This window comes from Vicugna pacos, chromosome 15 (genome assembly GCF_048564905.1).
Source record: "Vicugna pacos chromosome 15, VicPac4, whole genome shotgun sequence".
NCBI lineage: Eukaryota > Metazoa > Chordata > Mammalia > Artiodactyla > Camelidae > Vicugna > Vicugna pacos.
In genome coordinates this window covers 55,736,030-55,749,406 of record NC_133001.1, presented here as the reverse complement: position 1 = coordinate 55,749,406, position 13,377 = coordinate 55,736,030, and the positions used below count along the sequence as shown (strand labels likewise).

Here is a 13,377-nt window from a genome sequence, read left to right as displayed (position 1 = left end):
GTGCAGGAGATTACCCTGGAGCTCAGTTACTGAGCAGATTAAAGAGAGACTGGATTTGGTCATTTTATTAAACAGCAAGCTTGCTTCATGTTACCATCTAAGCACAAGAATTGATTAAAGTCTCAAAAATGAAAAAATTAAAATCATTACAGTTCTGTCTCACTTTACACACATCCAGTGTACATACTAAGGTAGCGGTCCATGTCAACTTGGATTTAGGAGAGCACTAAATTTGAAAGGTATTTGCTTTCTGAGTGGAATCACTGTGGCTTCCTTTAAATAATGCTCTTTTTCAGGGTGTTTAATGTTCATGCTCATTACCAAAACTTGTACCATATATGTATGGTTTTATTAACAAGTGATGCTCTTATATTTTGATTTTAAATAAATACCTGTTCTTCATACTGAAATGAGACATGAGGGTGGATTTTGTGACATAAAGTTATTCATTTAACAAATCATTTTAAAATTTGCAAGTCCTTGGTCCTGTGTTCACACAAATGTGTCATGGAATTTAGTAAACTAATTTTAAACGGATTAACCCTTGTGAACCTGTTATTTCCAAGATTGGTTATGTCTGCTAAAAATCATTCTACAACCGAAATGCACTTCTTTTTTTTGATATGCACACCTGTAGCTGGACTCTTGGTGGCTAACGGGTCCCTTTTCTGTAGTATGAACCTCACATCTATTGTGTTTATTCCTCACCCCTGATTCACACATGAGGAAATTGAGGCTCAGAGAGGTTAATTTGCTCAAGGTTACAGAACTAGTACGTTGAAGAGCTGGAATTTGACCTTAGCTCTGTGCGTCTTTCAGAAATACTCCTGCTTTCTGTTACTTTGAATAATGCTGAATTCTCTAAATTACTACTTTGTTGGGTAGACCTGGGTTCAGGTTCAGACTCCACCACTTGCCAGTTGTGTGAAGTTGGGTGAGATAAATAACATTTCTTCTACTTCCTCAGCTTTAAAGTCTGGATAACAGTACCTGTCTGCTTCAGAGGGTTGTGCTGAGGGTTTACTGTATTAACACAGCATAATACCTGGTTTAATAACCGCTAACTGCTTTAACAGATAGTGAGTTCAGAGAACCTGATGAGGGTGTTTGGCCCCAAGACGAGATTTACATGGGTGGGTGGGAGGGTAGGGGAAGTGGCTGAGAGAGTAAGTGAATGAAGAATTCCTATAGATCGGATAGCTCTTGCTTATTTTTTAACCAGTCTGTTGTCTGGGCGGCAGGTCAGCACATAGCTGTGTTTTAAAATGTTCACTTGGTGATCACTCTGTCATGGTGAAGTAATTGTTTTGCACAATTTCAGCAAAGTCTGGTACATCAGCTGGAATCTGCCCTGTGTTTTTTTGGAAATAATGGAAAAAATAAGTAGTTGTGGCTGAATCTGAGAAGTGAGCTTTTTTTTCTCCCCCTTTTTGGAGGGGGTTTATTTCTGTCTTGATTTCTTTGAGTCTGTGGTCACGTTGAAATATTCTCAAAACAGGGAAAAATTGTATACATACGTGGACTATCCTTATTTATAGTTGACCCTCCTCCAGAGCACCATCCTTTCTGCTTTGCTTACTTGGCTTTGTCAGATACGTAGTTTTAAAAATTATTTGATGTTGGCTTGTAAGTATTAAAATTAAATCTACTTCCTTCCAGGCCATAATTCTCCACTCTGTTGTCCTTGGTCGCCTTGGAAATCTCATTGCTGTCACAAGCACAGGGTTCTAACTGCAGGAGTAGGGTGAGCATCTGGGCTGCTCAGACTCCCGGGGGCCTTGCTGTCCTTGGGGCCAGACGCCCCTCCCAGCAGTTGCAGTGGGAACCTGGCCAACATACTTTTTAGGCAAGAATGTGATTCTGAATCTTAGCCCTTTGTGACTTATTTAAAAAAACAGCTCTTCCAAATCCCAGACTAACAGACTTTGTATTTATTGCCCAAAGGACATCACCTATTTGCCCAGTCCTTTCTTATTTTCGGAAACGAGCCCCTGTGGGTCAGACGGGGCCACCTCTTTATGCTGTGTTTTGAAATCCAGATATAGGTATGTGGAAATTTTTGAGTCACTTAAGTAGGGAATGATTCTTGTTATGTGATCTCCATTCTCCCCGACCCCCCATTCAATTTCTCTCTCCTGCGATTAACAGTAAAAGTACTAACGCTGCCGCTGGTGGGTTCCAGGCCCTGTCATTCATTCAGTGTTTGTTAAGTCCTGCTGTGCGCTGGGAAGTGGAACTAGGATACCAAGAAGAACGCGTCCTATCTTTGAAACGACCTGCAGCTTAGTGGGAGAGACAGACATCCTATGAACAGACCAGTGCAATAAAGTGTTGTGAGGCTCTGACCGCAGCAGGATTGCCCAGAATCATGGCTGCACTGAGACGGGAGTGGCCAGGTGTGCCTGGTTAGGAGGGCCTCGCGTGATGATGAGTGATTGAGGCTTGAAGTCCAGGGAGTCATCTGTGGGTTACCACAGTGTGGTCTTTTGCCCCTGGCTTCTTGCCTTAGGTCAATACTGACCTATTCCTGAGGTGGCCAGCTAGGCCTCTGGTTGGATTTTCATAGCCGGTCCACGGAGGGCTGCTCAGGCCAAGAATTTGGAGTCATCCTTGCTTCTTCTCTCACCCCCCACATTTCTAGCCTGGAGCTCTTCTTCGTGGAGGACATATATTCCAGGACTGCACTCTCCTGTAGTGTAGCCTGAGGTTAAAAACTCAGTTTTCCAGCTGCCCTGGCCACATTTCAAGTGCTCAGGAGCCATGTGTGTCTTGGACAGTGTAGGTTGAGAACATCTTCATCACTGCAGGAAATTCTGCTGGACAATGCTGTTTTAGACCCTTGCGGCTCAAAGGAGGGTCCACTGACCAGCAGCACTGGTGTCACCCGGGGCCTTGTTAGAAAAGCAGAATTTCAGATCCCACCTTAGATCCTGGGAATCAGAACCTATGTTTTAATAACATCTACAGGTGCTCATGCACATTTAAGTTTAAGAAGCACTGTTCTAGACTGTGAACCCTGGCTGCACATTGGAATCACTTGGCGGCGGGGGCGGGGCGCAGGGTGCGTGTTGTAAAATAGAGATGCCTGGCCCACTCCCTGAAATTCTGACTTAATTGGTTTGGGTGGGTCCTGGAGCACTGGCTTTTCTTAAGGCTGCTCCCCAAATAGAGTCGACAGTCTCTGCAGTAAACGTCCTGTAACGTCAGGTAGGATAAGCGCCCTGAAGAAAGTTAAACAGAATATAGGAGTAAAATGTGACTTTGGAGAGCAGGAAACTGGAATCAGGAAAGGCCTCTCTGAAGAGGTGACATCAGAGCAGAGCCCAGGACACGGTGAGGAGGCCAGCCAGGAACGAGCAGCATGGGAAGGGGCCCCAAGATGCGTTTAGGGCCAAAAGAGGGCCAGTGATGGAGGAGAGAAGTGGGTGTGGGAGGGGTGAGGGCCGGGCAGTGCCAGATCACACAAGGCCTTGTTGGTCTTGGGAAAGAATGGATTTTGTTCTCACGTGGTGGGGAGCTATTGGAGGGTTTGAGCAAGGAGTACTGTGATCTGATCTCCATGTTAAACATTTCACGGTGGTTGTTGCAGGGACAAGAGCAGAGCAGGGCATGAGAGAAAAGAGGGAGACTGGTTGGGGCCAGGGGCCTTCCAGGCACAAGGGTCTTGGATGCTGTGGCAGAGGTGGGGGTGATGCGGGGTCCAGTGGAGACCCTCTGTACTGACAGACTGTCGTGTGTGCAGTGGGTGAGGTGGACAGAACAGGCTTCCTGCCCCAGTGGAGGCAAAGGCCAAGCTCGGTTCACTCAGGGCCCTGAAGAATGGACCTCGCGGGGCCCCCACGGCAAAACTGACACTCTCTGGTGCTACTTAGTGTCCGTATCCCGGCCAGTGATGGGCCGCTCAGCATGACTCGCTAGTGAACTTGCGTTGAGACCATTGGTAAACACTCACTTTGTTTTCAGCAGACGCCAATCGGGGGAGATTAAGCAGAGTCGTGTAGACAGGGGCCGGAGGGGTGTGTTTGCTTCTCCTGCTGCTTGTGGGCAGATGATGGCAGATGACTTCCTTGGCTGTCTCAGATGCCTGGGATGCTGTCCCCAGTCAGCTCCCCAAACACTCCTCTTTCCCGCTGGAGAGAGATGTTGAAATCCCCCCCTTTGCTCACACTGCCTGTGTTCTGTGGCCTTACCGTGTTGCCAGGGCCTTTCTGGGTACTTCTGTTACCATCTTCTCATGTGAACGATGTGGAATAAATGGGCCATCAACCAGGGCTGGGATGATTGGGCTGGATTTTTGTTTGTATTTGGTTGTGTTGGGCTTATTGATTCATTAATGTGTATGGGCACCTGCCAATATATTGTCACTGCCAGGTGCCAGGGATGTAGAAGTGGCCAGGACAAACGCCTTCCCCATAAAGCACATATTTTCTCATCTTTTGTGTGCAGTTAGTGTTTATCCTCTTCGCCCTTTTTTTTTGTGCCTTGGTACCGTGGTGAAGGTGGTAGACCCCTTTTCAGAAAGGTGTTTTAATGAGTCCAGTAAAATACATAGGATCTCAAAGAGAACCAAATGTATTGAAATACAGTTAGAGAAATATTTGAAAAATCTCTGTCATACTAATACATGTTTCTTTACTAAAGTATTAAATAATCATGAATTGATAATGGGTCTAATAACTACTTTAATTTGAGGTACTGATGAATTATAAGCAATATTGGGAGCTATTTCTAACGACTCTGAAGTTATATTCATGCATCTTTTGTTGGAGTCACAGGTACTGCTAACACTACCATGGTGTGTTGCTTATAGTCATAATTGAAGAAAATGCTAAATTTCAAGTAGAGGCTAATGAAATACAGATGTAATTCTTTTTTCCAGTCTGAGTTTATGGACCCCCTAAATTCAGGCTAGGAATTCCAGGTTTGATGGTAAGAGTGTCATAGTTAATTGTGTTTTGGAGTGAGTGAATGAGTGACTCTGTAAGGTGCTTTTTAAATGGGCTTTGTAATTATTGTACTGTCGTTATCATGAATTGGTTTTTAGAGTTTAGCTGAGGGGATGACGCCCTCAGCCCGTGTTCTAATTACCGAGTAGTAAAGGGGTTTAGAGGAGCTCAGGGCGGAGGGTGAAGGTGTCGGTTGTGGTTTGGCAGCCGTGGTGCGCTCTGCATTTATTCAGGGTCGGGGCTTAGCTGTTTCTCATATGGTCCAGGGTTGGTTCTCACACAGGTGTGTCTGGGAGTCCAGCAAAGTCCTGTAGTTAGGACCTTGCGCTCGGCTGCCAGTTCTCCTACTTTCACCTTTCTCCTTTTCCTGGTTTGTCACACGCTGTCCTTGACTCTGTAGGAGCGATAGTAGATTCACAGGTACTGTCTGTCCAGAGTTTCAAGGAAGACCGTGTTTTGTGTTGTTTCCGGTGAGATTACACATTTGAAAAACGACGCTGCTGTTGCCTGAGTGTGTTTGGGATATCTACAGTGTGGCTGAAGGGTTGTTTTTGGTCACTGTTGTGTTTCCCCCTCTCTCTTGCCTTTTCTTTCTAGCATTTATTGGGCGCTTACTGTATGCCAGGCATGCTTTAAATTCTTTACACTTATTAACTGTTAACTTGTTTAATAGTTACAAAGCCCCTGTAAGGTCCAGAGAACCTAAGCCATTTTACCAAGATCACAAAGCTAGGAAGTGGTGGAGCCAGGATTCAAACTCAAGCATTTTGACACAAGAGCTGCCTTTGTAGAGCCCGGGCTGGACAAGGCCCTGCCTGCTGATGCCTCTGTGACCAGCGCACCCCCTCTCTCTTGTTGTCTGTTTTAGTACCATGCCTCTATTGCATTTCTTGAGTGGATGCTTCTGGGGAATCCTTGCTGAAGCTCTGTTTCCTCTCTGCCTCCTCTGTCCATGGAGCTGCATGGTTCCTCCTTACTCTTGTGCCTTGGTACTGTGGCACGTTCTGCTGACATGCCCAGCCTTGCCGAGCTGAGCGGCCCCAGGCATCGCTCACACCCTGGCAGGAGGGCTGCCCTGTTAACAGGATTATTAATGACGTCATCCCTCCACTCGATGCTGAAGGTGGCTCTGCGATATGATTTTATACACAGATGCCATCAATAAAATCGGGTGGCTAATGAAGACAGTTCTCTGTAATGAAGAATTCCCTTGCCTTCAGATTCCAGCAGGTGGTCCGGATTTGGGGGCTTCCTTTCCCTAGTTTCCCAGAAGAAACCACAATTTATTAGTTTTTTTTTTTAAACACTGACTACACCAATGACTGATATTTCTTTGAGCCTTAATTCTGTGTTAACGATGGTGCTGTGTTTTAAACTGATTGGTTGGATTGTTGAATCCTTTCAACTGTCCTAAGGAGGGTAGGTCCTGTTACCTCAATTTTATAGTTGAAGAAACCAAGGCTTAGATAAGTTACACGATGGCAGGTAGCCAGCCCGTCCCGAATGAGCAGTGGATGGAGCCTCGTGCCATCGATGAGGTTAGCGTGTGTGCTTAGGGGTGTTGCTCTTGCTGGTCCTTGGGTGCCTCACCTGACGGCCGCCTGCTGGGATCTCTGTTGCTGGGAAGACCCTCTTTAGGTGTTTCTCTGCACTGCTTTAGTGCAGATTGGTAGTTGTTGACCTTCTGCAGGCCAGTCCCCATTGTTGTGACTTAGAAATCATGAGCTCACCCAGATAGGGGTCGCCAGATTCTAACCCTGGAGGAAGTGCTTAGTTAAGTGGCCTTAACTGCCTTGGAGTGAGTTAAAGGACACATCTGCCGCCCCCCCACCCTGAGCTGAGGGACTGAGGACACTGTCAGAGTGGCCTGTAAAGGACTCCAGGGCCACGTAGGCAGCGATCAGGTCCGTGCAGTGTTCCCTCGGTACCAGCGGATCTGTGTTTTGAGAAGTGGCCACTGAAGGTCGAGTCACAGATGTGGCGTGTCCGGGCAGACTTGGATGAGGTGTCAGCGCCCTGCTGCCAGCTCGGGAACTTTGGGGAGATTCTGGGGAGAAGGGAGAACGTTAAGTCCTTGTACTGTGTTTATTCCCCTGATAAGCCCTGACCTGCTAACTAGCCAGGTGTTGGATCTTGCGCAGCTGGTTTCACTGGTCCAGCCTCAGTGGCCTCCCTTGTAAAGTGGAGGGTTGGGTGAGATGTTTTTGAACAGTCTGTGTCTGCAACTGTGTGCAACACAGTTCACCCTTTACTTTTTCTGACCATCTCCACTTTCTCATTCTCTTGGCTACTCATACTCATACTTTTCAAGAGGTTAGAGGTGAAAATAACCTTTTCCCTCCTCCATTCCCCTCTTTTAAAGATTTCCTTCCCCAAGATATCACTGTAGTTGATACAGTGGTTGGCCCATGAGCTGGACTTGCATTGGGCGCATCACTTAGTTTGCATTTTAAACAAGTGGGCGCTGTAGTTTCCCACTGAACTCACCTTGAAGCAGTTTTTCCAGTCTCTGCTATGTGCTTTGGTCTCTTGATTACAGCTCTGTTGCTCCTTGCTTCTCTGGTGAAAAGCAGATTGTATTAATGATCCCAGGGTTTTGTGATCATTAAATAATTTGAACTGGTAAGCTTTGAGTTGAGTACTGATTTTCTGATATCAAGGTTCCAATAGTGTTTCCCTTGGCTTTGGCTGGGGGAGCCAGTATTTCCCTGTCAGAGGATACGCTATTACAAAGCCCTGCGGGTTTGGTTGTGTTCACGTGGTGGGGTGGGGAGCACTAGCCAAGGAGTTAGAAGAGCTGATTCTCGTTCTCCTGTGGCCTCCACCACGCTCTGTGATCTCAGCCAGTCACTGCCCTGACTGGTCTCTAAAATGAGGTGTTCGGACTAGTTGACCTCCGACTACCTTCTCCAGCCTGAAAACCTCGTGGTTCTTTGTATCACATATATTGGGTTTGGAAAGACTCTAGAATGAATGGTGGGAATAAAAATCAGCAAAGAATGGTTAGTTTGTAGTCCTGAAAAAAAGTCTAGGTTCTGAATTAATTAAGTTGATTTTTGTTAAAGCTTTTCTGTGGCTTCCTAAGGTACCTGTTTTTGTTGTTGCTTTTTAAAAATTGAGATACAATTCACGTACCATAAAATCCACCCTTTTAAGGTGTCTAATTTGTGATCCTTAAAAAATATATTCACAAAATTGTTCAGTGATTGCCTGTATCCAATTCCAGAACATTTTCATCATCCTAAAAAAATAAAATAAAACAAAACCCCATACCCATTAGCAGTCACTCCCCATTCCCCACTCCCTCAGTCCTTGACAACCACTGGTCTACTGTCTGCCTCTTTAGATTCGCCTGTTGTGAACATCTCATGTAATGGAATTCATGTAATGGGATCACACAATACGTGGCCTTGGTGTCTGTCTTCTTTCACTTAGGAGCATATTTTCAAGGCTCATCCAAGTTGTGACATGAATCTGTACTTCATTCCTTTTTCTGACTGAATAATATTTCATTGTATGTATACATATGACATTCTGTTTATTCACCAGTTGACCTGAGTCGTTTCCACCTGTTGACTATTATGAATAATGCTGCTGTGAATATTCTTGTATGAGTTTTTGGGTGGACGTATGTTTTCAGTTTTCTTGGGCGTGTATCTAGGAGTGGAATGGCTGGGGTATGTGGTAACTCTGTTGAACTTTTTGAGGAACTGTCAGGCTATTGTCCAAAGAGCCTGCACAACTTTACATCCCCAGCAGCAATGTATAGGTTTCCGTTTTCTTCACATCCTGGTCAGCACTTGTTAATGTCTGTCTTTGTGATTATGGCCATCCCAGTGGGGGCGCAGTGGTCTCTCCTGGACCTGATCTGCATTTCCTTGATTGATGACTAGTGATATTGAGCAGTTTCACATGCCTATGACCATTGTGTATCTTCTTTGGAGAAATACCTATTTAAATCCTTTGCCCATTTTTAAATTGGATTATTGTCTTTTTATTTTTAAATTGTAACAGTTTTTTTTAATATTCTAGAAACTAGACTCAACAAATACATGATTTGCAAATATTTTCTCTCATTTTCACCCACTCAGTAGTGTCCTTTGAAGCACAGAAATTTTGATTTGATGAAGTCCAGAATATCTGTTTTTCATTTGGTTGCCTATACTTCTGTTTTTGTACCTAAGAAACTATTGCCTAATATAAGGTCACAGAGGTAGACACCTGTATAATCTTTTAGGAGTTTTACAGTGTTAGCCCTTGCATTGAGGTCCTTGATCCATTTTGAGTTGGTCTTGTAGGTAGGGATATGATACGAGGTGGAATTCCACCTTCATTCTTTCCCACATGAATATCTAATTGTCCCAATACCATTTGATGAAAAGGCTGTTCTTTCCCCACTGACTACTCTTGGCATCCTTTTCAGAAATCAGTTGATATTTGATATATGGGTTTATTTCTGCAATCAATTGTGTTCTATTGATCTTTATCCTTATGCCAGTGCCACACAGTCTTGATTACTGTAGGCTGACGGTAATTTTTGAAATCAGGAAGTGTGAATCCTCCAACTTTGCTTTCTTTTCCAAAATTACTTTGGCTATTCAGAGTCCCTTGTATTACCATATGAATTTTTGGATCAACTTGTCAATTACTGCAGAAAAACCTAGCTGGGATTTTGGTGCGGGATTGCACTGAGTCTGTGGATCAACTTGGGGACTGCAGACACCTTAACGGTTCATCTTAACATCTTCTGATCGATGACCCTTATTTAGGTCTTTAATTTCTTTCAAGATATTTTGTAGTTTTCAGTGTTCAAATTTTGTGCTTCTTTTGTTAAATTTATTCCTTAGTATTTTATTCTTCTTGATGCTATTATAAATGGAACTATTTTCTTAATTTCGTTTCTAGATTATTCATTGCTAGTATATAGAAATACAGTTAATTTTTGTGTATTGATCTTAAATCCTGCAATCTTAGTGAACTTGTTTATTAGCTGTAATAGGTGTGTGTGTGTTAGGATTTTCTATATTCAAGGTCATGTCATCTTCAAATAGTGACAGTTTTATTTCTTCTTTAACAGTCTGAATGCTTTTTCTTTCTTTTCATTGCCTCATTGCTGGATTGGTTATTAATCATCTTTAAATGTCCAGTGGGTTGCACAGAATAGGGGCTTAATAACTTCATGAATGACTGACCTTGGTGTTAAGAAAACAGTTTGTATACACAGCCTAAATGCTTGTGTTTAATTTGTTTATTCTCATTTGGGCTGTGAATATACTGAGAAAAGTGGAAGACTTGCCTGCTGGGTCTCTGGTTGCAAAGTACGTTAGTGGAAATGTCACTTGCATCTGTAACTGGGTCTGAGATACCTGCCTCACTCGGCCGGGGTGCTGGACTGTACCTGGGAGATTTACAGTCCACGTGCTGGGCCTCGTGTGTCTCTGCAGCAGCCAGCTCGGAACAACCCGCTGTTTTCTCTGGTTAGCATGGCTTTTTGATTGCTTTTCTCTAGAAGCATCACTGTGATTTGTTCACTGTGGAGACTCCTCACTTCATGACAAAGCACAATTGTGGAGATTCCTGGTTTTCTTTTCACCTTGTACATTCTCTTGTTGGTTTTTCTTTTTTGGCAAATATGAGTGAGGTGTGTTTACTCCTCGGACTGCTGGGCTGTCAGAACATGTAGCTTTCATTTGCCTTGGTTGTGGCTTGCCAGGTCGCAGGCTTCTGATTCGGGGGAGGTACTGCTGGATGGTTTGCCAGCGGGGATGGCGCTCAGGGAAAATCGTGAGGGAGGCAGGATGGCTCTGCACCTTCTCATCTCCCTTCACTTCCCTCCCCCGCACTCCTGTTTCTCTCCCTTGGGGACCAGGGCTAGGCGGTGTCCAAAGCTTAAAATTCTCACCTCCTCTTTTTGCCTCTGCGTTCTCTTACCTTCACTCCCTTGGTTTATTTCAGACCCTCAGGGCTCTGTACTTTCTTTTTAAAGGAGAATGTTCCAAGCAGACGGGAATCTGGAGGGAAGCTTTAATTTGAAATTTCAGGCTAAGGCTTTCCTCCTTGGTAAGCTGCTGCTTTGGTGATGACATTTAAAGTTGGCCTCCTTTCCAACCACACTACCTCCCCTCGGTTTTCCAGAACTGGGTTTATTGTTCTGTCCTTTAAAAATGATTTATTATCTTCTGAAACAGTGTGGAAGGAGCTTAATTTTTGAAGTGCACAGCTCTCTTCTTTATGGTCAGAGCAAAGTAAAAGAGGTTTGATTGATCTTATGCTTTAGTCATAGCTAATGTGAAATCTCTTAAGGGCCTCTGTTCTGTTTGCTCTTTTAATTTATGAACCTTCTTGGATCCCTGAGCATATGTGCACAAAGCCAGCGAGGCCTGATACATCACAGCCAGGGCTTTTTTCCTGCCCCTGATACGCCGGGAGCTGGGGTAGGGTTTTGATAGTAGTTTGAATTAGGGAGTAGCAGTGTCAGTCAGCAAGTGAGTGTTTCAGAAATTTGTTACTGTTTTTCCAAAGAAAAATGTACTATTAGGTTGAGTAGTTAAGGTGGTAGGGCATGCATTAGAACCTGGAGGTAAACAAACAAAATCCTGTTAAGGGTAAAGTAGCTGCTATAAAGCCCGTCTTGTTTCTGTAGATCAGGGTCCTCCTCAGGATTCTAGAAAAGAGCATGGAGTGAAATGGAAATAGCCAGGACCAGTGCTCAACAGCTGAGGCCAGGGAAAGGGAGGAGAAGAGAACTGGCTGTGCTCAGAAGTGTGGGGCCAGCCCTGCTCCGGGAAGCCCCGAGGGTCCCTCCGCGGACAGCAGAGTGTGTTTAAGAAGAGCTGGAATCAGTGCTTTCTGCTGGGACTGGGGGAGAAGAGTTTGCGTGAAAATCGTTTTGAGTTTTGGGGTGTAATTTTGGTGAGTTTTAGTTAGTGAGAAAGTTAAAGTATGTGGAACAACTCCTCCCGTTGGTGTTGTCCCAGAGGAGGTGTTTAGTCCCTCCTTCAGGATGGGGCTTGGGCCATGGCACAGTGATGCAGGGATCTGTTTCTGGAACATGCAGACTTACATGAGGACCACCCTTGGCTCTCAGGCGGCTGCTGTTAAGGAGTGTGAGGAGGGGGAGGGTTAGCCGTGAGGTTTACTCTCTGATCTCCAAGTATTTTCGCATTTCCTTTTTGGGGTGGGGGAGTGACCCCCTGTTTGCAGTTAGTTTTCATATTGGACCCTCATGCCAGACTAAGGATTACTTTCTTTCACTCCATAGCGCCCAGCATGCTTCCCCGCACATGGTTCTCAGAGAATGTCTGCTGAATGTGAAGGTCTGGGTCACCATTTTGTTTTTGTGATTTTATATCTTTCCCATCAAAGGGCTTTCTGTATGTTTACAGATAAATTTGTTTTGACTTGCAAAATCAAGATTGTCACATTATTCGTTGAAAAAGGAAAATCTCTTTCTTGGTCTGACAGTATCCATCACTGACTTCCAAGCACCATCCGGCCCGCCTGCTGCATTGCTTCAGCGGTGGAGGCAGAGGGGAAGTGAGCAGCGCTCAAGTTGCCCTGTTCTGAACTCCGGCCGCTGCCAGAAGGTCTCAGGAGGGCTCATCCTGGATCACTTCTCCTTCCTCCTTTCCCTCTTCTGACTGGGCTGTTGGCCCCAGAGATACATCTGAGTCGGAAGGAGGACTTGGGAGCTAGATGCCAGGGAACCTGGAAAAGAACAAAGAAAGCTGCTGCCCACCTGCTGTAATGTCAGCCGTCCAGAAACTGTGCTCTTCCCTTGCCTGGCGTCACCAGCGTGGGCTCTCCCCAGGGCTGGGAACTGCCTGGTGGTCCAGAAAGAGATTGCAGCCGGGTGGGTGTGGTCGAGGACCAGCCCCTTCTCCTGCCTGGCCTGGTAGAGGGCTTAGTGTGCACCCGGGAGGTGTGCAGGGTGGGCGATTGTCAGCGGGGCCCAGCCTGGGGGTGGGGGGAGTTTGTGTGCAGACTGAAGCAGGACTCTGCTCCCTGGGGAGACAGTCATGTGCTGGGGGCTGCCGCATGGCGGAGGACTTCCTCCCTCCTTAACTTCTAGCTTCTTCTCCAGCCTTCCTGCGCCCCGGGAGTTTCCGTTTCTCACTAGTAGCCTCCATCAGCTGCATCTCCTGCAGCTTTAGGGTGCCTGGCCCCTGCTGTACCCTTCAGCTCTTTGTTATGGGGGGTAGTATGAAGGGGAAGTTCGTGTTCTGTACCCTGTGTCCTGCAGTGCCCGACCTCGAGGCCTTCCTCCAGGAGCGGCTGGTGATGACTCTCAGAGCAGGGGCGCCATCGCTGCCATGGACCTGCTTCCTGCATTTGTGTTCTTATTTCCTGAAACCAAGTTGCAAACTCCTGAGAGCTGGAGCTCTTTTTTAAATAATATGCTTGTATTTTTGTTTATACTTGACTATTTTCA

The 13,377-nt window shown here is 45.5% G+C and overlaps 1 protein-coding gene and 1 long non-coding RNA gene across 12 annotated transcripts in view; one reads left to right on the top strand and one right to left on the bottom strand.

The window, feature by feature from the left end:
* Nucleotides 1-13,377, top strand: part of ASAP2 (ArfGAP with SH3 domain, ankyrin repeat and PH domain 2) — a 145,791-nt gene that overhangs the window by 2,288 nt on the left and 130,126 nt on the right. For 2 of the 11 annotated variants that reach the window (XM_072938230.1, XM_072938229.1), the window contains exons 1-2: nucleotides 1,785-1,846; nucleotides 1,945-2,045. The exons of 8 other annotated variants lie outside the window; for them this stretch is intronic. The gene's annotated coding sequence lies outside the window, so the exon portion shown is untranslated. Of the gene's footprint in view, nucleotides 1-1,784; nucleotides 1,847-1,944; nucleotides 2,046-13,377 lie in introns of those variants that run through there. One more of the 11 variants, XM_072938231.1, reaches the window with a different exon arrangement.
* On the bottom strand, nucleotides 1,200-1,621 carry LOC140685957 (uncharacterized). The gene is made up of 2 exons (XR_012059429.1): nucleotides 1,518-1,621; nucleotides 1,200-1,351 (listed from the first exon to the last, which is right to left on the bottom strand). It is a non-coding gene; the product is annotated as an uncharacterized lncRNA (long non-coding RNA).